Here is a 26,738-nt window from a genome sequence, read left to right as displayed (position 1 = left end):
ACATTTACCATTCCAGTTGAATGTCATTATATAGTTTTCACTACAACTCACTTTAACTATTTTTTTTTTCCATCAAGACATCCAGACCCCCAGCCCTGATTTGATGTCATCCCAGGATATGTCTCATTTGTTTCAGAAGGCACCTTGAATTGTTTAAAATGTTTTAAAGGGAAAGTACACTAGTCTAATCCTTTCAAAAAGTGGGGTCAGGGGTAGGAAGAGCTATACAATAATTTGTTGGTATTGGGGATAAATAAGAGCAGAAAATGAAAAAATAAATTATAAATCATTACTTCAAAAAATATGAGCAGTATTTATTTGGCAGAATCAGAAAATAAAGTTCATGTGAGCTAACTGGTCTAAGAAAAAGGTTTACTTAAACCCACACACCAATTTTCGACAAAAATCCCTAAAACATATTACAGATATTCCTCAACTCCTGATGAGGTTACATCCCAAAACACCCTTCACACAAAGTTGAAAAATCCTCAGTCGAGTCATTATCTATTTGCTTTCATATTTATTCAAATACTTTTTTTAAGTTTTAAAACATAAAGCAGTTTTTGCCAAACTGCTTTACAAACTTCTGTGTAAGTACCACTTCTCAACATCAGGAAGAATCTTTATTAGCAGTTAAACTGCTTCTGATGGGCTCTTTTACAGACTTTAATAGAGAGACATCATACCAACAAAAGAATTCTTCCTCACAATAACTTGTAACTTAATATTAACAAGTAACATTCCTTTTTATGAAAATATTAAAAGCACTACAATCAAAGGTTTAAAACTTAAAATCTGAAGTAAAATTTGACCAAAGAATAACTGAAGACAATAGCAACAATTTAAGCAGAAAATACTTTTTTAACCATAAAATCATTGGTAAGTTTTAAACTTCTATTTTTGCCTACTTTAGTATCTATGCTGAGCAGTGCTAACTCTTTAAATACTATAATGCAAAGCATTCCTTAAAAGTTTTCCATCATTAGTTAACTTTTTTTTTTTTTTTTTTTTTTGGAGATGGAGTTTTGCTTTTGTTGCCCAGGCTGGAGTACAGTGACGCGATCTCAGCTCACCGCAACCTCTGCCTCCCAGGTTCAAGCGATTCTCCTGCCTCAGCCTCCCTAGTAGCTGGGATTACAGGCATGTGCCACCACGCCCCGCTAATTTTGTATTTTTAGTAGAGACAGGGTTTCTCCATGTTGTTAAGGCTGGTCTCGAACTTGTGACCTCAGGTGATCCGCCCACCTTGGCCTCCCAAAGTGCTGGGATTACAGGCATGAGCCACCATTTTTGAGAAAGATCCATCTGGTATAAGTACAGAAATTCAATTCATAATAACATTAGTTTTAAAACACAATTTAGAAAGATTTACACTTATGGCAAATATAACCACACTGGCCATTTATTATAAAGTTCTGTGTTTGTTTCAACATGAACAAGAATGGTATGACCTCTGACCTCATGGAGTAGTCTGTGGAAAGACATTGCAATTAGCACAGAGAAATTTATACTTTTACTGATGGAAAAAAAAAAAACAGCTAAACTCTAGTACGTGATACGAATCAGGCATTATCTATTTGCTTTCATATTTATTCAAATACATTTTTTAAGTTTTAATTCTTTAAAAGGCACAGATGACACAAAGGGACCTTTTACTACTGAGGCAATTACTCTTTGTGAAAAATAAGAGGTAAGCTGAAGTGGCCCTGCTGACGACTGAGTGCATAGAGTCCAGGGCCTCAGCCCAGGGCCCCCAGTTCAGAAATGGCATGTTGGGACCACAAGATCTCACAACCTCCATTTGTCCAGACTGGGCTCAAGGGCAATAAATCCAAAAAAGATCTGTCATCTCTTCAGCTGAAAAAAGCTCAACTGCAACTATTCTTTGTCCCTGCCTTCCAGATCCTTTCCCTAATGTCAGCAAACCTGAAAAGGCCTCCAAAGAGGTTCCTAATAGGCTGACCAGAAGTTGTAGAATCTGTTTCCACATTTTAATAACCCAGACAGAACATGAGCTGAAGGCTATTCCTTGCACTTTGTCCCTAACATACCTCCCTGCCCAAGTGTCAAAAAATTAAATGTCTCCCATCTCAGTGCAACCTTGTGTCTTCTACCTTATAAAAAGCCATTCTTTCTTATTTTAGCCAGATTCTACTCTTCTTTCAACAATCAACTCAAACCTTATTGACTCCCTGTGAATTGTCTGTGTCCCCCACAGATCTCAACTATAGCACTTCCTGGGGTTCCTCTTGTATTTTAATTAACCACATACATGTTTTCCTCTGCCACTAGACATGAAGCACTTGCAGAGTTTAAAATTTCCACATACATCTCTCTCCTTGCACACACGTACAAGTTTCTTGAAGCTAATTTTTGTCAAGCTATACTAAGAAAGCAATGAAATCAATACACCGCCTTAAAAAAAAAAGAAAGAAAGAAAGAAAAGTATAAAATACCTGAGTGCGCTTCATGTGGTAAAAGTATTATTTCTTGAAACATACTTCAGTTGTGCATGAACAGATCTGTATATGCCCTGAGTCACACAAAATAACATATAAATAATATTGCTCAAGGGTCTTAAGGAGCAGGCTATGCATATCTTCAAATATGCACATTTAGATATATATTCCCCACCTGGAATTTTTGATTAAATTCTGAAACAGAGCTCTAGTTTTAGTTTATTTCATGTGGATAACCAATTGTTCCAGCAATTAATTATTTTAGATTGAGTTACACACATACGCTGAATTTATAGATTTTTAAACGACATCTGTACCATATTAAGCAGCCCCATTCTATATTTTTAAATATTTATATTTTATGAGTATATATATTCATTCAACAGTGATTTTATGCCCTTTAATAATATTTTGTAATTTTTTCCATAAAGGTCATACAGTAAGACTTTTGTTAGAGTTACTGTTAGGAATTCAGAATCTGTAACCTTTACTCAAAAATAACTTTAAGTTGGGTGCAATGGCTCACACCTGTAATCCTAGGACTTTGGGAGGCCGAGGCGGGCAGATCACCTGAGGTCAGGAGTTCAACACTAGCCTGGCTAACATGGTGAAACTCCGTCTCTAATAAAAATACAAAATTACCCAGGCATGGTGGTGCATGCCAGTAATCCCAGCTACTTGGGAGGCTGAGGCAGGAGAATCATTTGAACCCGGGAGGCCAGAGGTGGCAATGAGCTGAGATCACACAACTGCACTCCAGCCTGGGCAACAAGAGCAAAACTCTAATAATAATAATAATAATACATTTTAATTATCCAGTAAATACATCTCTTATTTATCTTTTGGTTAATGTCAGCTCAAGTTTCAGTTTCTCCTCATCTTCCATTTTAGAACATTTAGAATTCTAAATCAAACTCCACACTGTCAGTTAAAATAAATCAGGAAATTCATTCCTATTTTATTTCATGAATTTAGTACATTCAGTTAGCATTCAAAGTGAACAAAACACTCTCCTTGACCCTAAATGAGTGCATTTGTTTGCTAAACTTTTCATGATAAAAAGCCCCAATCTTAAAACACACATGAGCTCAAACATAAAAAAGAGGTTAAAATATTAAATCAAAGACTTCCCTTTCCTTGCTGAGCTTTCATTAATCATGTTAATAACAGTTAAATTTACCTAGAAGACTGCCACCATTAAAAAACTGTAAGCCAGGCACAGTGGCACATGACTGCAGTGACAGCTACTTGGGAGGCTGAGGTGGGAGGATCACACAAGCCCAGGAACTTGAGTCCAGCCTAGGCTTTTTTTAGAGATGCTGTCCCATCTCTCTCTTTTTAAAAAAAAAAAAAAAAAAAAAAAAAAACACGGTCAATAAAATCTGCCTTGCTTTTCTGCCTATAAAGGCTGTATGTAGCTTCTTAAGATCTATTTTATTTAAGGCTAGCAACTATCCTCTTTCAATATGTACTGGGAGAATCATTATGGTTACTAACGCTGGAGCAAGCTGCAGTGAGCTGCCAACCAGCAGAGCATCTGCCTTAGTAACTTCCTATTTATGACTCATACATGAAACCAGTAGTTGCTCCCTCCATGTCCTGAATGAAGTATGGCAGAGCTGCGAAATCATTAACCAGTCTCTCCAACAGAGGATGGCCCCATACTCCCAACAAAGCCACTTTTAAGTATGACACATTCTATATTTTTAGTTAGATCATCCAAACCTTCTAAATTTGGTAAAAATCTACCCAGTCATTTTTCACATGGCAATTACAGACACAGAGATACAATTTTAATTATTTATAAAGTTTAACAGGCTGTTTCTAAAAAACAAGCATTCTTAAGACTGTAGAAAAAATAGTAAATAAATTCAGTAAATTTTTCCCCCAAAATATCTTGTGCTTTTCCTTATAAAATATCTTACAACTAAACTTACACTTTAAAAAAAGTAAAAGTGGGTTATTGGGGCTCTAGACTTATGCTGTCCTATAAGGTAGCCAGACACATATGGCTATTTAAAGTAAAAATGAGCAAACAAAGATTCAGCACATCAGTCTTACTAGTCACATTTCAATTGCTAAACAGCCACATGCGGGGGTTACCAGACTGGACAGAAAAATCACAGAAAGTTCTACTGAACAATGCTACTTACAGTTTAAAAGCTGTACACTGTGCTTGTAAAATTATCTTTAAAATATAGCTTGTTACTACCAAGTAATAACTTCTGTTAAGTCTAGGAACCTAAAGATCCTAGTCCAAAATATATTAACAATCATGTCAAAATATTAAATCTATTTTTTCAATAAAATAAACATAAAATCATATTTGTCTATGAAACATTTAGGGATCACATACTTCCCAAAAAATAAAATAGAAGATACATTTTGCTTGATTTTTTTCTTTTTAAAAAACACACTGTACGTGTGCTCAAGAAAGAACTTTTTTTTTTAAACTGAGTCTCACTCTGTCACCCAGGATGGAGTGCAGTGGCATGAACTCAGCTCACTGCAATCTCCACCTCCTGAGTTCAAGTGAATTCTTCTGCCTTAGCCTCTCGAGTAGCTGGGATTACAGGCATGCGCCACCATACCTAACTAATTTTTGTATTTTTAGTAGAGTTGGGGTTTCACCATGTTGGCCAGGCTGGTCTTGGAACTCCTGACCTCAGGTGATCTGCCCACCTCAGCTTCCCAAAGTGCTGGACAGGTGTGAACCACCATGCCAGGCCAAAATTCATGTGTTTTTTTTTTAGACACAGTCTCGCTCTGTCGCCCAGGCTGGAGTGCAGTGGCGCGATCTCAGTTCACTACAAGCTCTGCCTCCCGGGTTCACGCCATTCTCCTGCCTCAGCCTCCTGAGTAGCTGGGACTATGGGCGCCCACCACCACGCCCTGCTAATTTTTTTGTATTTTTAGTAGAGACGGGGTTTCACCATGTTAGCCAGGATGGTCTCCATCTCCTTGACCTCGTGATCCGCCTGCCTCGGCCTCCCAAAGTGCTGGGATTACAGGCATGAGCCACCGCGCCCAGCCCAAAACTCATGTTTTAAAAAGATATCCAAGCCACGCATACCAAAGACCTCCCCTTTAAAAGAAAGCCTTTTTTCAAGTTCAGGGTTAATACAAAAGAATATACTCTCAGACGTAAGGAAAAGACGGTGTAGATTTCTGGCCAGGCACGGTAGCTAACACCTGTAATCCTGGGAGGCTGAGGTAGGTGGATCACTTGAGGCCAGGATTAAAGACCAGCCATGGCCAACATGGAGAAACCCCATCTCTACTAAAAAGAGAAAAATTAGCTGGGCTTGAACCTGGGAGGCAGAGGTTGCGGTGAGCCGAGATCACGCCTCTGCACTCCAGCCTGGGTGACACAGCAAGACTCTGTCTCCAAAAATTCCAAGTAAAGAGAGAGAGAGCAGTGATTTCTTTCATCTGCTCAGCACCAAATCATTTCTCCTTGCTGGCACCCTCTAGAGCTTGTGTGTCACCAGATTACTGGAAACATTTTAGCAGAGAGAATGGGGACCATAAACCACTGCTTGGTCCTTCTCTCCCTAAAAGTTAATTCTCAAACCAAATAACAAAGCAAAGAACTCTTAACTCAGTAATAAAAAAGACAAAATATTTTTAAAAATTTCCATAAGTTATTGGAGTACAGGTGGCATATGGTTACACGAGTTAGTTCATTAGTGGTGATTTGTGAGATCCTAATGCATCCATCACCCAAGCAGTTATGTTGCACCATATATGTTATCTTTTATCCCTTGTCCCCTTTCCACTCTTCCTCTAAGTCCCCAAAGTCCATTGCATCATTCTCATGTCTTTATGAAAAGACACAATTTAAAAACAAGCTAACGGTCAGATCAGATGTTCCTCCAAAAAAGACATACAAGTAGCCAAAAAACACATGACAAGATGTCTCAACATCATTAGCCATCAGAGAAATGCAAATCAAAATTACAATGAAATACCACTTCATATCCAGTAGGATAACTACAAGTAAAAGGATGCTAACAAGTGTTGGTGAGGATCCTGAGAAATTAAAAAACTCTTACACTGCAGGGAGGAATGTAAAACGACTCTGCTGTTTTGTAAAACATCCTAGTAGTTCTACAAAATTTCAAACATGAGTTATCATATGACCCAGCAATCTCACTTCTAGATATTTATCCAGTAGATATAAAAACATGTATTCACTCAAAAACATGTACATGAATGTTCACTCACAATATTCAGAACATCCAGAGAGTAAAAATAATCCAAATGTTTATCAGCTGATGAACAGATAAACCAAATGCAGTATATCCACAAAACAGAGTATCATTCAGAAAAAAAAAAAAGTAACTGACAAGGATAAGACTCCAAATAATGGAGTCAGTAATCCAATTTATTATTATTTCTAGTCTACCATTTAGAAAAGGAGGGTTTTAATAACAGAAATATAAATGGTGAAAACCAATATCCTAATTTCTTTTTTTCTGAGATGGGGTCTCACTCTGTTGCCCAGACTGGATTACAGTGATGCAACCTTGGCTCAATGCAACAACCTCCACCTCTTGGGCTCAAGTCATCCTTCCGCCTCAGCCTCCCAAAGTGCTGGGATTAGAGTTGTGGGTCATGGCACCCAGCCCAATCTCCTAATTTCATATGAAAAAAGTGATACAAAGAATGGAAAAATCTCAGTATACCTGGAAAATTAACAGGCTGTCACTAGAATAGTACAGTGGCTGAATTTAGATCCTTCAAATATCGTTTACAAAATTTCCATGTGAAGCTTTAAGAAGAAAGCACATCAACTCAACTTTCTGAAATTACATTTCATAAAAGATGTTGTTTTAAAGAGAAACTGCTGAAATTCCAATTTCTGGATACTAACACAAACTTGAAAGATGAAATAAAAAGTTCTTTCGACGTATCATAACGGGCCTAATGTAAGGATGTAGAAAGATTATGCCAAAACACCTTTAAAAAAAAATGTGGAGCTGGGCGCAGTGCCTCACGCCTATAATCCCAGCATTTTGGGAGGCTGAGGCAGGCGGATCACAAGGTCAGGAAGACCGAGACCATCCTGGCTAACAAGGTGAAACCTCGTCTCTACTAAAAATACAAGAATTAGCTGGGTGTGGTGGCGGGTGCCTGTAGTCCCAGCTACTGGGGAGGCTGAGGCAGGAGAATGGCGTGAACCCAGGAGGCGGAGCTTGCAGTGAGCCAAGATCAGGCCACTGCACTCCAGCCTGGGTGACAAAGCGAGACTCCGTCTCCAAAAAAAAAAAAATTGGAGTCAAACTGATATGCACTGTTATATCATTTTTCCATATGGAAACATTTCAGTTTCTACTAATATTAACTATAACTGATAGTGACAGGAGGCAGCCAAATGCCTAGGCAGAAAGGGGTAGATACCCAGCAAAACCCCACCTTCAAGCCAAAAAAAAAGAACAGCCTGAAACCCACAGTCCAAAGTGAGAACTTCTGTTCCTGTTTGCTCTCCCCAATCGGTTCTTTCTGAATGGCCTTTTTACCAGCAGAATATTGCTTTTTCCAAAACTGCCTAGGCCCACCCCCGCCCCCATCCTCTGCCTATAAAGACCCCAGACTCAGTCGATAGAGGGAGAGACGGCCAGACCTGAGGAGAGAGACGACTTTACTTCAGGGAAGACAACGTACCTTTCCCATTCCCTCTCCAGCTCCCCTCTTCACTGAGCACCATTTTCATCACTCAGTAAAATTCTCAATATTCATCACCCTTCAACTGTCCATACGACCTCATTCTTCTTGGACGCTGGATTAAGGGCTTGGGACCCACCAAGTGCGGGTACCCAAAAAGGCTGTCACACCGGCCCTTTGCCCTCACCAGCGGAGGGCAGCCGCCCCACACAACGAGGCAAGGGGCCACCTGAGCTGCTAACACACCACCGTCCGCAGACAGCAAGACTAAGAGAGCAGTGTAACACTCTCTCTTGGGCCTCTGGGTCACGGGCACCCTCGGCCAGGCGGCACAAGGAGCGAAATGAGCTGCTAACACACTGCTGTCTGCAGACAGCGGAACTAAAAGAACACCATAACACCCACTCTGGAGCTTGAGTTCCAGACACCCTCAGGAGGGCGCTTTGAGGGCTTGTTCCTGTGTCGGCGCCTGGAGCTGCCAGCCGGATCCCGCACGCTCACTCACATGCTCCCTCCTGCAAGCGGTTGAGCATGGCAGGCTGGGTAGACGGCGCCCCTATTACAAGTCCAGTGAAGAGGCCGAGAAAAGCCCTGCATCATAACTACTACTCACAGAAGTAGTGGTCTCTGTGCTACTTTTTCACCATGAAATTGAGGCTGGAATGAAAATGGTACAAACACCAACAGCTAGCTGTTTAAAAAAGGCTGGCCCAAGAGACCCAGCAATTTGAGTTCAGGAAACAGCAGTGAGTTCAGCTCAACAGACAAAGCACATAAAACCACCCAAAATTTTGAAGGGACAATTGTTGCTTTAAAACAACCATCCTTTGGCCGGGCGCGGTGGCTCACGCCTGTAATCCCAGCACTTTGGAAAGCTGAGGCCAGCGGATCACGAGGTCAGAAGATCCGGACCATCCTGGCTAACACGGTGAAACCCCATCTCTACTCAAAATACAAAAAACGAGCCGGGCGTGGTGGTGGGAGCCTGTAGTCCCAGCTACTCAGGAGGCTGAAGCAGCAGAATGGCGTGAACCCAGGAGGTGGAGCTTCCAGTGAGCCAAGATCGCACCACAGCACTCAAGCCTGGGTGACAGAGCGAGACTCCTTCTAAAAAAAAAAACCATTCTTTTTGTGCTAACATAAAAAATCCAGACATCTAAATAGGTCATCTTTATTATATCAAATCTGTAGCTTTGATCTTAGCTATGAAGGAGGTATCTCTCCCTCTCCTTCCACAGTGCCCCCAACAGATGAAGGAGGAGCGCAGGAATGAAATTCTAGAGTCAGGTTACAGGACTATCATAGAGTAGGAATAAGTCTTGGTTAGACTATACTACTGTAGAGAACTGAGGTTAAGAGCTGAGAAATATCAAACAATCATATACAGAGCAAAAAGATCTCAATATACTTTCAAGTAAGAACTTGCACTGCTGTATTCAGCCAGAGGCAGTGGGCGGAGGAGATGGGGGTGGGATAAACTCAACAGCGAAGCTGAGTCGCTGTCCCAGGGATCTAGTCCAAGAGTCAAGGCAAAAATTGCACGACAGTTTTTATTTTAAGTACTAAGTGCTTCTGATGGAAATGAGGAGGACTTAATCACACAGGAAGGTTTCAAGAAGACGTGGGATTGAACTGGATGTGACATATAGGTAGATTTTAGCCAGCAGTGGGGAAGACATTTTGTAAAAGGAGAATCAGTGTCTCTTCTATCCTTAAAATGCTAAGGCAGGAATTATCAAGATCTGTCAGCTGAACACTGTGATGCTCAGCCTGAGCAAAGCAAGAATGTCTGAGGATAAGAGGGCCCAAAACCACAGAGTCCTTTAATACAACAGAAAGGTTCAAATGAGAATGATACCTAAGATGCACGTGGAGGGTGTGGAAGACTTTGACAGAGCTGGAGACTGGAGCATTTCAAGTAGAGGGAGCAGTAACGAGAACAAAGGGCCAACAAACAGCTGCACCGCACCAGCTGGGCAACAGCAGGGCGTATGTTGAATACAACCAATGCAGCAGCAAAGGTAGTGAACACCGACACTGGAGACCATAACCACCAGGCTCTCACATCGGCAGAAAAGCAAGTAAGCAGTAGATGAGAAATAGGGAGATGGCAAAACCATCCATGTGCTTTACGAAAATTACTCCAGGACACTTAAGCATAATGAAGGAAGAAAGACAGGAAGCTAAAAAGATTTACCCAGAGACCAGATTTCTTTTCCTATAAAGGACATGTATACCAATGAGGTGCCCTTGCTTCACCTTTCACATTTGTCCCAGTTTTTAAAAATAGTCATATACACAGATAAAGGAATGCTGAAATGGACACTCATATGTTGACAAACGTCAACTATTAAAATAACTGGGCAATATGCATGAAAAATCTAGTGATTCTTGTCTTAGGAATTTATATGATGTCTGTCATATCATATGGTTCTATCTTAGGAATTTATTTCTAGAAAATAAACCATTTTCCAGTTTAAAAAAAGTACACAACTATTATCAAAAATCATTGTTTATGGCAGCCAATATATTGTTGATACTATAAAAGCAATAATCTTGAATTTATTACAAACAAAATGTGTTTCTTATTTTAACTTTTAGGTTCAGGGGTACATGTGCATGTTTGTTACATAGGTAAGCTTGTGTCACAAAGGTTTGTTGTACAGATTATTTCATCACCCAGGTAGTAAGCATAGTTACTTCTTCTGCTCCTCTCACTATTTTCACCCTCCCTCATCAAGTAGACCCCAGTGTCTGTTGTTTCCTTATTTGTGTTGATTTGATGAGTTCCTATCAGTTAGCTACCCCTTATATATGAGAACATGTGGTATTTGGTTTTCTGCTCCTGCATTCTTTTGCTGAGGGTAACAGCCTCCAGGTCTATCCATGTTCCCACAAAATACATGATCTCTTCTTTTTTATGGCTGTATACTGTTACATTTTCTTTATCCAATTGGTTACCGATGGGCATTTAAATTGATTCCATGTCTTTGCTATTGTGAACACTGCTGCAATGAACATTCACGTGCATGTGTCTTCACGGTAGAATTACTTATATTCCTCTAGGTATATATCCAGTAATAAGATTGCTAAGTTGAATGGTAGTTCTGTTCTTAGCTCTTTGAGAAATCACCATATTGCTTTCCATACTGGTTGAACAAATTCACGCTCCCACCAACAGTGTGTAAGTGTTCCCTTTTCTCTGCAATCCCGCCAGCGTCTGTTATTTTTTGACTTTTTAACCACAGCCATTATAACTGATGTGAGATAATACCTCACTGTGGTTTTGATTTACATTTCTCTAATGATCTGAGATATTGTACTTTTTTTCATATGCTTATTGGCCCCATGTATGTCTTCTTTTGAGAAGTGCCTATGCCCTTTGCCCACTTTTTAAGGGTACTGTTTTTCTCTTACAAATTTGTTCAAGTTCTTTTTTTTTTTTTTTTTTTTTTTTTTGAGACGGAGTCTCGCTCTGTCGCCCAGGCTGGAGTGCAGTGGCCGGATCTCAGCTCGCTGCAAGCTCCGCCTCCTGGGTTTACGCCATTCTCCTGCCTCAGCCTCCCGAGTAGCTGGGACTACAGGCGCCCGCCACCTCGCCCGGCTAGTTTTTTGTATTTTTTTAGTAGAGACGGGGTTTCACCATGTTAGCCAGGATGGTCTCGATCTCCTGAACTCGTGATCCGCCCGTCTCGGCCTCCCAAAGTGCTGGGATTACAGGCTTGAGCCACCGCGCCCGGTGTCAAGTTCTTTATAGATGCTGGATACTAAACTTTTGTCAGATACCTCGTTCGCAAATATTTTCTCCCATTCTGTAGATCGTCGGTTTACTCTTTTGGTAACAGGGTCTCACTCTGTCACCCAGTCTGGAGTGCAGTGGTGTGATCGTAACTCACTGTAATCTTGAACTCCAGGGCTCTAGCAATCCTCCCATCTCAGTCTTTTGAGTAGCTGGAACCATAGGCACTTGCCACCATACCCAGGAAATTTTACCTTTTGTAGAGATGGGGTCTTGCTATGTTGCCTAGGCTGGTTTCGAACTCCTGGGTTTAAGCAATCCTCTTGCCTATATAATCCCATTGCTTTAAGAGTTCAAGGCATGAGCCACCGCACCCAGACTAAAATTTATTTTTAAGATCAAGTTTGCAGGCCGGGTGCAGTGGCTCACAGCGCCATTGCACTGCAGCCTAGGCAACAAGAGTGAAACTCCGTCTCAAAAAAAAAAAAAAAAAAAGATCAAGTTTGCAAAGAGTTTTTCGGTACAAAAGTAGAACAAAAACGGCAATAAAAATTTGTACTTAGGAGACTGTCATTATTCAAACACTTGTAATCTAAGTCTCTAAAGTGAAAAGGCTGCAAAACGGAAAAAAAAAACCAGTAACAGAAATATTCACATATGAAATAACCATTAATAAAATCAGACCTTTTTCAAATACCTCTCCCCATTAAAAAAACAACAACAATTTAAAAAAGAAAAAAAAAACTGGCCGGGTGCAGTGGCTCATGCCTGTAATCCCAACACTTTGGGAGGCTGAGGCAGGCGGATCACGAGGTCAAGACATCGAGATCATCCTGGCCAACATGGTGAAACCTCATCTCTACTAAAAATACAAAAATTAGCCAGGTGTGGTGGCAGGTGCCTGTAATCCCAGCTATTCAGGAGGTTGAGGCAGGAGAATCACTTGATCACTGAACCTAGGAGGCGGAGGTTTCAGTGAGCTGAGATAACACCACTGCACTCCAGTCTGGGCAAAGGGAGAGAGGGAGGGAAAGAAACGAAATGAGAAATGAGATACGAGAAACAGAGGGAGGGAGGGAGGGAGTTTAATGAAAGCAGAGGTCAATTAATACTCTTTGACAGAAACTGAGCAGCTGACTATAGCCACTGCAACCCTGAATACACCTAATTGCATCTGAAATTAAGCAGTTGACAAGAGAATGCAGATACAATTCAATAAACCTGAAAACCTTACAAAATATGCAAGACTTCGTGGTAGTAATAAAAGCCTTGTGACCTTAGTAACAGCCAACGATACTGGCAAGTAAGAACCTAACAGACCAACTAAAAACTGTAGAAGACAAGATCAACAAAGAAATGGACTGACAGGTTCTTTAATGGAGAACTTGCATATGAGAGAATTAGAAGAGATTGCTGGAAAAGAGCTGAAGCTCTCAACTACTTTTACAAAATAAGGCCCTCTTTGTAATTCTTGTAAAAATAAAATATGGGCTGGGTGCAGTGGCTCACACCTGTAATCCCCAGCATTTTGGTAGGCCAAAGCCAGTGGATCACTTTAGGTCAGGAGTTCAAACCAGCCTGGCCAACATGGTGAAACCCCGTCTCTACTAAAAATACAAAGAAAAAAAAATAGCAAAGCGTGGTGGTGCGCACCTGCAATCCCAACTACTTGGGAGACTGAAGCAGGAGAATTGCTTGAACTTGGGAGTCAGAGGTTGTAGTGAGCCAATGCACTCCAGCAACCTGGACAAAAGGGCAAGACTCCATCTCAAAAAAAAAAAAAAAAAAAAAAAAAAAGGAAAAGGAAAATAAAAATAAAATAAGTAAAAAAAAAAAAAAAAAATCACTTTTTTTGGCAACTATTACAAGAGAAACAATATTTGGGTCAATTCTTTGTTCATTCTATAAATTAACTCAACAGATGCAAAAGTGATAAATTTTGTTAAATACTAAAATAAAATTAATTTCATTTAAATAATTAGTATCTGTTGTTATTAAAATAAGGTCCAATTAAATTTTTTATGACATACAAAATTTAGGCCCCTGTTTTAAACAGATTCACATTAAGAACACTTTTGCTACACCAGATATAATAAGGTAAATGAAACTGATTATTTTTATAATTTCAGTTATGTAAAAAGAAAAAGTAGATAAGAAAAAGACTGCAAATATTTATACTAGTAGTTGCCACTGAAGATGAGATTGTGGGTGTTTGTTTTAAACAAAGGGACAGAATTAAATACTGTTTAAAACAATGCAAATATATTAACCAGTAAATACGATTTTTGAAATGTATACTAATATTTCATCAATGGATTGCTATTGATTTTCAATCTACCCACAGACAGTTAGAGAAAGAGAAACTTCTACTACCTCATTTAAGAAATATTTCCTGGATCCTCGGGAGGCGGAGCTTGCAGTGAGCTGAGATCCGGACACTGCACTCCAGCCTCGGCGACACAGCGAGACTCCGTCTCAAAAAAAAAAAAATATTTCCTGGATCCCTACAATGTACTAAACACCATGATGACAAAATTTAATAACAGGCTATACTGATGCTTACTATGCGCCACTTTAACCCGTAAAATAATGCAGCAAACAAACTATTATCAATTTCCAGAGACTGAGAAAGATTAAGTAACTTACCCAATGGTATAAAACTAAATGGTAACTAAATCATCCTTCAAACAAAGACTGTCTACAAAGCCCATGCTCTTAACCACTTAGCTACATACTGCATTGGAGAGGCAGCCTTAAAATTACTTACACATTAGAAGAAGAAAATCAGCAAGCAGAAAAGCACCAAAGCAACCAAGATAGGTGTGCTGATACAAGATTCAACACATGCTGTATGAGGCAGGAAAAACAAAAGGTTCAGGTTGGGTAAGAAAAGAGGGTGTCATAGACATGGAGAAGATGGAAACAGAGTTTCAAAGAACACACGAATTCCACAAGAAGAAAGAGTTGTTAGACCAAGCCTGTCCACCAGGCCGCATGCAGCCCAAGACAGCTTTGAATGAGGCCCAACACAAATTCACAAACTTTCCTAAGTAATTTTTGCAATTTTTAAAGCTCATCAGCTATCGTTAGTGTTAGTGTATTTTATGTGTGGCTGAAGCCAATTCTCCTTCTTCCAATGTGGCCCAGGGAAGCCAAAAGATTAGATACCCCTGTGGGAGACCATTTGAGGCAGACAGGGTAATGTAATTTTCTGGAAACTACAAATATTATTTGGCCATTGCTCCCATCAAAATTTTGTAAACTTGTAGGAACAGAGATAAAATAGTCAAATGTTTGCTTATAATATTTAATGTTTAATTCAAGTACATACGTATTTAAATTCATGTTATAGAATATTTGGAAAAACTGTTTTTCCCATTGTCATGAAGCAAGTTTACTTCAAATGCTTTATCACATGCACCTTTATCATCATTGTACTCATCAGTAAAGCCATTTCTTTAGTCTAAAGTCAGTTTTTTGAAATGCAGCATTTTCACTTCTATGTTGTCTGAGATTGTGTGTGTGTGCATGCGCGTGCATTTTAAATATGTGTGGTATTGCCAAAGGAAGTGTTCCCCAGGTCAAAAATAACTACTCATTCTCATTCATGTCAGTTAGCTTTTCCATTTGGTTTTATACACATACAAATATATCCTCTCTATATCACAATCACTTATTGTTTTGCTTTTTTATATGATCTATAAGGCATGAGAAACATTCAACATTTGAAACTGTGAGAAAAAAATAACAGGTGTTAAAATGTCTTTTAAAAAAACTATTTCTACTAGGGAACTCTACTAGTGAAATTACCTAAAACTAACAAAGATTGAAACCATTTCCATTTATGTCATCACAAAGAATTCTCGGTTATTCAAAATAAAGGCATTGAGATAGTTCCCTCTAATATGAAAGAGGTTGCACAGCGCTATTGTCTGGGGGATAATTTCTTGCGGAGAGGGGAATTCATTTATACTCTAGCAGTACTTCTATACTAACATCTATAGGTACATTAGAGGAAGAGCAAAAACAAAAGAAACTTGAAATAGATCTGTCTTAGATCTGTGGTTCTCAAACTTAGGTGTATGTCAGAATCTCCTCAAGACCTTGTTACAGTACAGTTTCTGGGTTCCATCCCTGCGTTTCTGATTCCATAGGAATGGAGTAGGGTCTGAAAAGGTGCATTCCTAACAAGTACTCGGGTGCTGCAGATGCCACACTCTGATCTAGATTATGCTAGATATTGTTCATCATATGAAGGGTTAATTTTATCTTTCAGGAGTTTAAGACAGGGAAATGACATTATAGGATTTGTGGTTTTTAAAATATCACTGACAACATTATGGACAGTAGTGTTTTCACATAACATATTTCATTTATTCTAATATGTATTTTTTCACATTCACAATTTCTGATAACAGAGTGCATCTTCCCATCAACAGTATATCAGTTTAATTAGCAGGGATTTTTCTTTCTTGGTGGTGCATAAAATAATGGTGCAAATTATCATTTACAGGCAGCAGATCCACTGACATACAGTATTATCACTTCTGATATAATGGTACTGTGAAGGGGGAAAACAGGTTCTATTCCCATTTTACAGATGAGGAAATAGATTTCAGGACAATACAGGAGATAACATGCCTAGTAAATGACAGGTCCAAGATGAGAAATTCAGAAATTTTTGACACATAAAACAAACACCATTCCCCTCTTACAACAACGACCTGTAGTTCACTTGCCAGAGAGAAGACAAGAGCACACCAGTATACCCTAACCAACAACAGAAGCAAAGACAAGAGTCCATGGGTACCGGGTGTGAAATGCCAAATTTAAGTAATCAAGAAAAAGTATCTCAAGATTTTTATTAAAAAACTAAATAATTGAAAAGACACAATGAACCACCTCCACAAATATAGAATCAAAAGACTAATTTGAGAACACTGTTTCATACAGTGCTGAGAGATGCAGAATATGACATAACATCTCCAGAGCAATAGACATTAGCTGAAGGATTTAAATTATAGTTAGTGATACTAGGAAGTCAAGTTTGTGTAAAGATGGGCACTGGGCCTGGAGAGTGGCCAGAGGCCAGAATGCCATACATGACCAGCTTCCTGACAAATGACTAGAAACCCAAGACACCGTAGCAGCAGCAAATGCAACACCACCTCTCAAAAGCCCACAAACTTAGCTTCTGACCAAACCCTGTCAGAAAGGTGTGATGTTCTAAATACCATTCTGTAGGCTGCCAGATGATTTTTTAATTTGAAAAATTAAAGGAAAAATTAGAATAGAAAATCTAACCATTATTATTTGTCATAACATCCTGCATATTTCTACTCCCTACTGCAAGTCTACTAATAAAAGATTCACTAAATTATGCAATCTTCTCAGTACATTCTGAAAAGCACATTACACCTTTACTTGGCTTAATGACATGTTCTAATTCCTCGGAGAAGAATGCGCAAATATTCTTGTTCATCAAACAAATCTTCCTCACTAGAACAACTCAAAGCTCGGAGGAGCGAACAGTCTAAACTGATCATTCTTCTGCGGCCCAGAGAGTTTTCATCTCTAAAAGGAACTCTAAATACTACTTAAATCTCAAATTCAACTTCTAACTAGAAAAATGAAAAAATAAACTTAGAAGAGGCCACAAAGCTTTTGTTGTGACCATGATACATACTTTAAAACTTGAATACCTTCACAGATAAGCAGAGTTATCACAAAGACTGAATGGGGATAGGGTCTACAACCAGACATGAGACATCCGAGTGCTGTGGTAAAGCTGCAAGCCAAACACGAAGAACGTAAGGAAGCACCATCCAGGGCAATTAACTCAAGATATTTCTATTTTTCCTGCTTGGTTATAGGTGCATTATAAACATTTAAGTCTTAAGACTGATTTAAGGGAAAACATTTAAATGTTTATAAACAGGCAATAAAAGCAGCAGTAGAGTCTGACAATTATAGAACTAAAAAAGCTACAGTATTATTAAGTTTGACACAACTCATGAGCAAAATAACCTAGAGTTAAAGGCAAGGCATATATCTAAATTAGCTCCCCTGTCAAAATAACTATTCCATACTCCCCCAACCAGACAAATGACAAAAAGCTTCTAAGTAAAGGCTGAATCATGCAGGGTAAACAACAGCAAAGCAGCATCACTTGGATAAACAACTAGCTGCAAAATTAACAATCATTTTTCACTTCAAGGCAGATGGACCTTGAAAGGTGATACTTGCCTCAAAGTCCTAACTGATCAATAGTCAAGGTAACAAAACCATCATCATCATCATCATCATCATCAACCCTTGGGTGAGAAAAGATGCTGAGAAAAGTTTGGACAGGAGACAGCATAAAGCACTACTTCCCACTCCAGGAGCCTCAGGAGGTACTGCCTGTCCTTACTCCCAGGCAGCCAAGGCAGAGGCACATGGCCTAGGCTCAAGTTTGTTAACATGCCCACTGGTGGTGACTCTCCGAAGAAGTCTCGAGGTCACAAGCAGCAAAACTACAGGGGAAATTCACTGGAAGGACTCAGATTCAGTGGCAAGACATATCTAGCACCATGGTCCAGAGGCTGATCCAGTGGTGTGCCCACAGCTGCTGCCTCTCCCATTGCCTACTCTTTCATTACACAACCTACTTCAATCACTGTAACTAGAAAGAAAACAGCCAGTCACTTTGTATTATTGGAACCCAGAAGCCTGAATGACAAGCTTCACCATTACACAGTCATGATTTCATTTTTGTTAAAATTAAATAATTTCTGATAATTTGTTGTTCTGTGTTTTGACTTTAATAACAAAATCATTACATTCAGTAGGAAATTAGAAATGAGCACAATGAAGAAAGTAACATCATTTATAACCCCACCACCTAGACTGAAATAACCACGACCATTCTGGAGCACATCCTTCTAAGCTTTCTTCCAAAATGGACATCTTGACAAGAGAACAAAGCACGAAGGCAGTAAGCAAACTTGAGGTCTACGGAGTCATTAAGTCGGGGCAGCCAGGTAAAGTTATCATCCAATGTACTTCTAAGAATGAAGTGACTTCATTCCACTTCTCCTAATAAGCAAGCCAAGAAAACACATATAAATCACAGCCATCCCTGGCAAACCAGAGTGTACAACTGCCCTACATATCTGAACAGTCCAGCCTCCTGATTAGGAAACCCTACTTTAGAAATAGTCTCATTTATCAGAAGCTATAAATTATACATTCTTCCTATATAGCACAATTTAATCAGTTGTTAAAAAGGGCAACAAGAAGATAAACCTTCCTATGTTATAAGCAACCTAAAATTTTTATGAAAAACTTCTTAAACAAAAGCTACAATTTAACATCAGAAAGCACAGACTATAGATAGCATTCCTTCCTTCCTATTAAGTCAGAAAAAAATTTCATTACAATTTATCTTTGCATAGGTCACTCAATAGAGAGAACAAAGGACGTTTTTCCTAAATTATCAAGGTATCACTGAGGCAGTTACATCTAGTCCCTCTCAGCCAAAATAATGCATCTTTGTTTTCTCCTCCTGTAAGTGGGTCAGAGCCTTTACAAATGCTGGAAGCAGGAAAACAGCCTGAACATCAAAATATATTGTTTCAAACGTACTCCTAGGAGCCGACAAGATGTTCTGGGATGAGAACAAAAAAATGAAGCCATAATTAACAAAATCTGTTTAGATGGAGTCTGATTTAAAAATAATACTCCACAATATAAAGCAACAACAGAAACCCCACTAAAGTATGGAAAATCCAAGTCTAGATTCAAATACAGTGATACATGGTTGATAAGAATAAGAAAGCCAATTCTCTGAGCTTAACATTGATCCTTTTAAACTAGGATCTTCGCAGCAGTGTCAGATTTGGCTTCCTGCCTTTCTCAGTAACTACTTACCTACAGGCTATTTTCTTACTTCTTTTCTCAAAATACTCTATTTTGAAGACGAATCCTGCGGAAATTCCCTATCTCCACTGATCAAATTCTATTTACAGCAGAATAACCTCTGGATCAAATACACTGGGCACAATATAAAAGGTCTTAATCTGTTTAGGTTGCTATAACATAATACCATAGACAGAGTGACTTATAAACAACAGAAATTTATTTCTCACAGTTCTGGTGGCTGGAAATCCAAGATCAATGTGCCGACAGGTTGATTCTGGTGAGGGCTGGTTTCCTAGCTCACCAGTGGGGCCTTCTAGCTGTGTCCTCATGGTGGAAGGGGCAAGGGGCCTTTCTCAGTCCTCTTTATAAGGGTATTCATCCCACTCATGAGAGCTATGCATTGGTGATCTAATTGTCTCTCCCAAAAGCCCCACCTCCTAATACCATCACATTGGGGGTTAGGAATTCAATATATGAATTTTAGGGGAACATATTCAAACCATAGCATGGTCAAAAATAAAATTTATTTTTATCCTTTAATGGAGCAATGGTGAAATAATCATTCTATCTGGAGGAAGTGTGGAATGAACATACATTAAAACAATTCTTTAAACTGAGTCCTAAGAATGTAGAAAAGGTATAGAAATCACGTGATTTATTATGTTTTCTACATATAAACCCTTCCTGGACAGAAATTAGGGGGCAGTGGAGGAAGAGAAGAAAAAGGAAAAAAAAGGTTTTTTAATTTTAAAGCCTAACCATAAATTGTAGTTTCAGAAAGTACAAGGAGAAGTGACACCAAACTTTGAACCTCACTAGACTCTAAAAATGGGAAGGTTTACACGTGATGAGAAAGAATTGCACTTTGAAATGGCAACTTTTACCATCAATTTTTTTCTGTTATGGTGCATATTAAATATGCTCAATTTATTACGGGCCTTCAATTTCCACAAATAAAATATTTGTCCAGTATATACTGAAATACCTATCTACCAAATATTTACCAAAGTGCTTAAGGTGATTAATTACAGTAACCTTTGTCGGTACCACGCCAGTTCACAGCCTGCAATGTTTTATTGTTATTATTCTGACTTCGTTTGCCTGCTTTTTAAAGAATGTTCCAGTATCATTTTTAAGAAACTGAAAGGAAGAGACTGAAAGCAAAAAGATGTAAGAACTCCTAAGTGAAAGCACAGAAATGGTGTCAGAAAGTAAAATAAATTAGCTTTAAAAGGGGCTGCATGGTAAGAAAAGGATGTAAACTTTTTAAATTTTGTTTCTAAGGAACTCTAATTTTGATGCCAAAATTAGATGGTGACATATTGAGGTATATAACAGGACTATAAAGCTAAATTTAGATGTTCCTTCTTTAAAGCATCCGCCAGCTCCTAGACCACTTATTGAATAGGTATCTTGTTCTAAACAGTTACGTATGTTATTTCAGTTAAAGCTCAAAATGTGTATGCATTATAGAGAAACTGGACTCCAGAGAAGGTTACCTATTTGCCCTAGGTAAACATTAGTGACCAAGTTGATTTGAAAATCCTGCCTGACTCCAAAGCATGTGATCATTCCTCTAAATCAAGTTGTCCCTCATACCATCCACCCCTCTTCAGTATCTACTTTATATGCACTGTCCCCTTAAATCCTCACAACCCTGTGTGAGGTGAGCATTATCATCTTTATTATAAAAATTAGGGAAACTAGCACAATGAGGTTAGGCAACTTGCCAGAATTTAGCTTCTGGTCCCTGGCTCCAAAGTCCATATATTCTTTCCAATATATTTTGCTGCTTTCAGCTCTAACAATCTACAAATCTATCTTCACGTGACCATCTCTTCCTTTACAGTAAACCATGATTCTGTGCAGGAAGATCGAGTCAGATGTAATATTTCATTACTACTGCAACTCTCATCTTTCTCCCTTCACATACTCCACATCACCTCTCCCAGCAAAATCACCAGACATCTTCTCATGGATCGGTATTACTATCAGCTACTCCCCTTACCACCCCTATAGATGATCATAAACGCTGAAGAAAAGTAGGAGGAAATCTTCCCACCAAGAAAAGGTCATTGGGGCCACTTTTACAGTCTGCCATATTCTACCTGATAATCTTACTCCAACAAGCCCGAGGACCAGGTCAAATTCAATATATATTTAAAGTAAAAATTTAAATATTCCCATTGTTATTTTGATCTTATGTCATTATCAGCTGGTTGACGGCAGGCAACATTTCTAAGTCTGTGACTTCACCTATAAAATGAATATGATGGCAAATGACCCTTCAACCTTAGAGCTCAAAGTTAATCTAACGTACATACCCTCTTCCTTTGCTTGCTTGTGAGAAAGAAGCTGAAAATTTGGCAGTGCGCAGTGACTCACACCAGTAATCCCAGCACTTTGGGAGGCTGAGGCAGGTGGAATGCTTGAGGTCAAGAGTTTGAGGCCCGCCTGGCCAACATGGTGAAACCCATCTCTACCAAAAACACAAAAGTTATCCGGGGGTGATGGTGCACGCCTGTATTCCCAGCTACTCAGGAGGCTGAGGCAGGAGAATCGCTTGAACCCGGGAGGCAGAGGTTGCAGTGAGCCAAGATCACCCCACTGCATTCCAGTCTGGCAAAAGGGCGAGGCTCCATCTCCCAAAAAAAAAAAAAAAAAAAAAAAAAAAAAGCAGCAGCTGGAAATGCATAGGCAAGAGCAGATAAAACTCCACAGTAAGTAAAGCAAGTGGTCATTATTAGGTTCTGCAATATACAAAAGGACATACTCAGAGGCAGGTGTGCACGCACACGTCTAATCTGAAACAAGCGACAAAAACAATCTAGAGTTTATTCTTGCCAACCTGAAATGAATCACCTGTTTTTACCTCATCTGCATTCAAGAGAGGGCCCAGATTGATCCAAAAGAGTCACTGAACCATGCTCACTACTGAGTCTTGAGGCAAGCCAGCTCTCCAATCCTTAGAATGACCTCTGGCTTGACTGCAGCTATCAACTGAACATGAGGAATGGAAAGCTACAAAAGCCTAAAGCTTACCACAGAAGCAGCATTTCAAATATAAACCTACTTCTGTATTTTATTAATTCTGGTAGAAGGTAAGGCTCAAAAAGCCTGGATATCTTAACAGTCTAATCTTTTTTTATTATTCTTCTTCCTTTTTAGAGACACGGTCTCGCTCTGTCACTCAGGCTGGGGTGCACTGGCACCATCCTAACTCACTGTAGACTCCAACTCCTGGGCTCAAGTGATCCTCTCACCTCAGCCTCCAGAGTAGCTGGGACTCCAGGCCCACTACCATGCCCACCTACTTTTCCTTTTTTTTTTTTTTTTTTTTTTTTTTTTAATCTAGGTAGATACGAGGAATCCCTATGTTCCCCAGGCTGGTCTTAAACTCCTGGCTTCAAGCAATACTTCCCCGTCAGCCTCCCAAAGTGCACAGATTATTTCCATGTGAGCCAATGCACCCGGCCTACATTTTAATCTTAATTCTCTAAATCTAGATGATGACACTTCACAGTTGAGGAGCCTAGGATAGGATCAAAGGTGGCAAGATTAAAATTAAAATCCTAAAGTCATTTGTAATCCCAGCACTGTGGGAGGCCAATGCAGACAGATCACCTGAGGTCAGGAGTGCAAGACTAGTCTGGCCAACACGGTGAAACCCGGTCTCTACTAAAAATACACAAATTAGGTGGGCATGGTAGTGCATGCCTTGAACCCAGGAGGCGGAGGGTGCACTGAGCCAAGACTGCACCATTGCACTCCAGTCTGGGTGACAGAGAGAGACTCCATCTCAAAAAAAAAAAAAAATCACATGCCAAGCAATCTTAACGAATGGTAAATTTAGGGCTGCGAGGAAAGTTGAGAATTATAATAGACTGAATTTGCAGCAAGACAAAAAAAAGTTTAATTTCAGTCACAAAGATGTTATTATCTCAAAACCATAACACAGTAAGTATCTGCAGCTCAGCAGATTATCTAAATTTACATGTGAGAAGTGGTATGAACAAAACTTACCAGTCCAATCCAGAGACCTTTGCCAAGAATTCTGGCTGCTGCCATCAATAAAACGGAAGAAAACAGCCAAGGTAACTAAGCGTAAGTCCCAACTCTGCCATTAATACGATGAGTGTGCCTCCAAGGTTCAGAACTTGGGGGTACTTCAAACATTGAGTGGGAACTTCTAGAAGGAAAGAGCTGCCATAAAGAAGACCCGCGAGGGCTGAAGAGCTGGCAGGGGTAGTGGGCCCAAGTCCCAACCGCTGGTCAGGAGGCTTTTCCAGGCCAACCAAAACCACCACCGTAGTTGGAGACCCCACTGAGTCCATGAGAACACAGAGAAGTTGGGATAAAACAGCTATAAAAAGAAACATTTGCAAGGCTGTTCAGAAGGCAGTAAAACAAGAAGATACCGTCCAATATTTCCTAATAAAAAATACAGGGCCGGGCGTGGTGGCTCACGCCTGTAATCCCAGGTGTGGGATTTGGGAGGCCGAGGCTGGTGGATCATCTGATGTCAGGAATTCAAGACCAGCCTGGCCAACATGGTGAAACCCTGTGTCTACCAGAAATACAAAAATTAGCTGCGCATGCTACCAGGCGCGCGCCCGTAATCCCAGCTCCTCGGGAGGCTGAGGCAGAAGAATCGCTCGAACCCAGGAGGCGGAGCTTGCAGTGAGCTAAGATCACGCCATCGCACTCCAGCCTGCGCGAGAACGAGACTCCGTCTCGGCGGGGAAAAAAAAAAAAAATCCCAGAGTTCCACGCGGCGCCAGTCCCAGCCCTTCCGCCAAGGCCACGGTTGGAGAACAGCAGCCCTGGCTCTGCGCTACCCTGTGGCCATGGGCCTCAATAAGGGCCAAAAGGTGACCAAGAACGTGAGCAAGCCCAGGCACAGCCTCCGCCGCGGGCGTCTGACCAAACACACCAAGTTTGTGCGGGGCATGATCCGGGAGTTATGTGGCTTCGCCCCGTACGAGCAGCACGCCAAGGAGTTACTGAAGGTCTCCAAGGACAAATGGGCCCTCAAGTTCATCAAGAAAAGGGTGGGGTGCACATCCGCACCAAGAGGAAGTGGGAGGAGCTGAGCAACGTCCTGGCCGCCATGAGGAAAGCCGCTGCCAAGAAAGACGGAGCCCCCTTCCCTGCCCTCTCCCTGAAATAAAGAACAGTTTGACAGAAAAAAAAATAAAATTAAATAAAATATATATATACACACACACACACACACCTTTTTTTCTTAGTATTTCCTAACCAATTGGGAAATAAAAATCTGTATTCAAATAAAATTTGTATCTACTCTGTAGACCAAAGAATGTGCTAGGCACCAGGAACGTGAACATGAGACAGTTAAAACTCCTTGTCTCTCGAGCTAGTGAAGTAAAAACCACTGAGTCTCAGTACAGAGGTCTAGACGGTGCTCTAGGAGGCAGCAAGACCCTCTGCAGTGTGGTGGTAAGGGCGGCGTGCAAGGGACGTGGCATCTTCTCAGTGAGGTCCAGGCAGAGGGAAGTACACATTATGAAGATAAGAAGGGTAAAAGAGGCCGGGCGCGGTGGCTCAAACCTGTAATCCCAGCATTTTGGGAGGCCGAGACGGAGGAATCACGAGGTCAGGAGATCGAGACCATCCTGGCTAACACGGTGAAACCCCATCTCTACTAAAAAATACAAAAAACTAGCCAGGCGAGGTGGCGCCCGGGCGCCTGTAGTCCCAGCTACTCGGGAGGCTGAGGCAGGAGAATGGCGTGAACCCGGGAGGCGGAGCTTGCAGTGAGCCGAGATCGCGCCACTGTACTCCAACCTGGGTGACAGAGCGAGACTCCGTCTCAAAAAAAAAAAAAAAGAAGAAGAAGAAGAAGGGTAAAAGAGCCAGAAATGGCAGGATCAGTGAGGACTTTAGATAAAGAGGACCACCAGACTGTGAGCGACCTGTCTTAAGCTACATTAATAAGTCTCTTTTAGGGATATGTTTCTGGGGATGATGCAAAGGGCGGAGGAACAGGAAGAGAGGCTACTGGCAGTCAGGAAAAAAACTGAACAACATTTGAGGGCGGAGACGAGGAATGACGGAATGAAAGCAGTAAAACGAGTTCTGATGGAAGCATTTGGAGAGAACTTCTGCAAAGAAACCAGTAGGATCTGGTGACCAACTAGATGTAGACTATACTGGAAAATGAGGAGATAGAGTAACTCGGGCTTCTGCATTTAGAAAACACTTTTTTCCCCCTCAAGAGACAAGGTCTCTGTTGCCCAGGCTAGAGTGCAGTGGTTATTCACAGGCACAATCTTAGTGCACTATGGCCTTGAACTCCTGGGCTCAAGTGATCCTCCCACTTCAGCTGCCAGAGTAGCCACAACTACAGACACACATCATCGCATCCAGCTGGCGACACTTTTAAAAATTAAAAAGCAGAGTGACAAAATTTTAGAGACAGAAGGGTCATCCCCAGGTCACCGCGAGGCAGGATAAAGCCTGTGGGCCCCACTGTTGTAGACCCTGGCAATTAAGAAGTAGCATGAGTAGGAAGCCTGGCAGAGAGAAGATAATGGCTCCAGCAGCTGCTGCAAAAAGAAAAGCTGGAAAATCACAAACATACATCGGCAAAAATTCTTACTATTTGTTAGGGTAAGATTAGGAAACTTAATTCTATTCTTACATAGACCTCACAAAATTTCTTGTTGCCTTCTACTTTCTTTCAAAGATATTTATGTTGTTCATTTAAACACATACACAGAAAGTTACACACAGGGTAATTTCTGTCACCGATCCTAGAGCCCCTAAGGACAGCCATAAACCAAAAGCAATATTTATTCCCTCCCCCTCACCCTGCAACCACATTTTACAAGAAAGAAAACTGAATGAAGTACAGGCCATATGATCTTTCAGTACAATCAGGAAATTTTAGACAAGATAATGAGTTTGTTTTAGGGCCAGTTATATTTGAGATGTCAACAGACATTTAG

The 26,738-nt window shown here is 40.3% G+C and overlaps 1 protein-coding gene and 1 pseudogene across 14 annotated transcripts in view; one reads left to right on the top strand and one right to left on the bottom strand.

The window, feature by feature from the left end:
• SRPK2 (SRSF protein kinase 2) overlaps positions 1–26,738 on the bottom strand; it is a 284,044-nt gene that overhangs the window by 114,980 nt on the left and 142,326 nt on the right. The window lies entirely within an intron of this gene.
• On the top strand, positions 18,806–24,937 carry LOC115898310 (annotated as a pseudogene).

The sequence above is a fragment of the Rhinopithecus roxellana genome, chromosome 6, assembly GCF_007565055.1.
Source record: "Rhinopithecus roxellana isolate Shanxi Qingling chromosome 6, ASM756505v1, whole genome shotgun sequence".
In the NCBI taxonomy this organism is placed as follows: Eukaryota; Metazoa; Chordata; class Mammalia; order Primates; family Cercopithecidae; genus Rhinopithecus; species Rhinopithecus roxellana.
The sequence above is the reverse complement of the archived record's forward strand: the minus strand, read 5'-3'. Positions and strand labels throughout refer to the sequence as shown.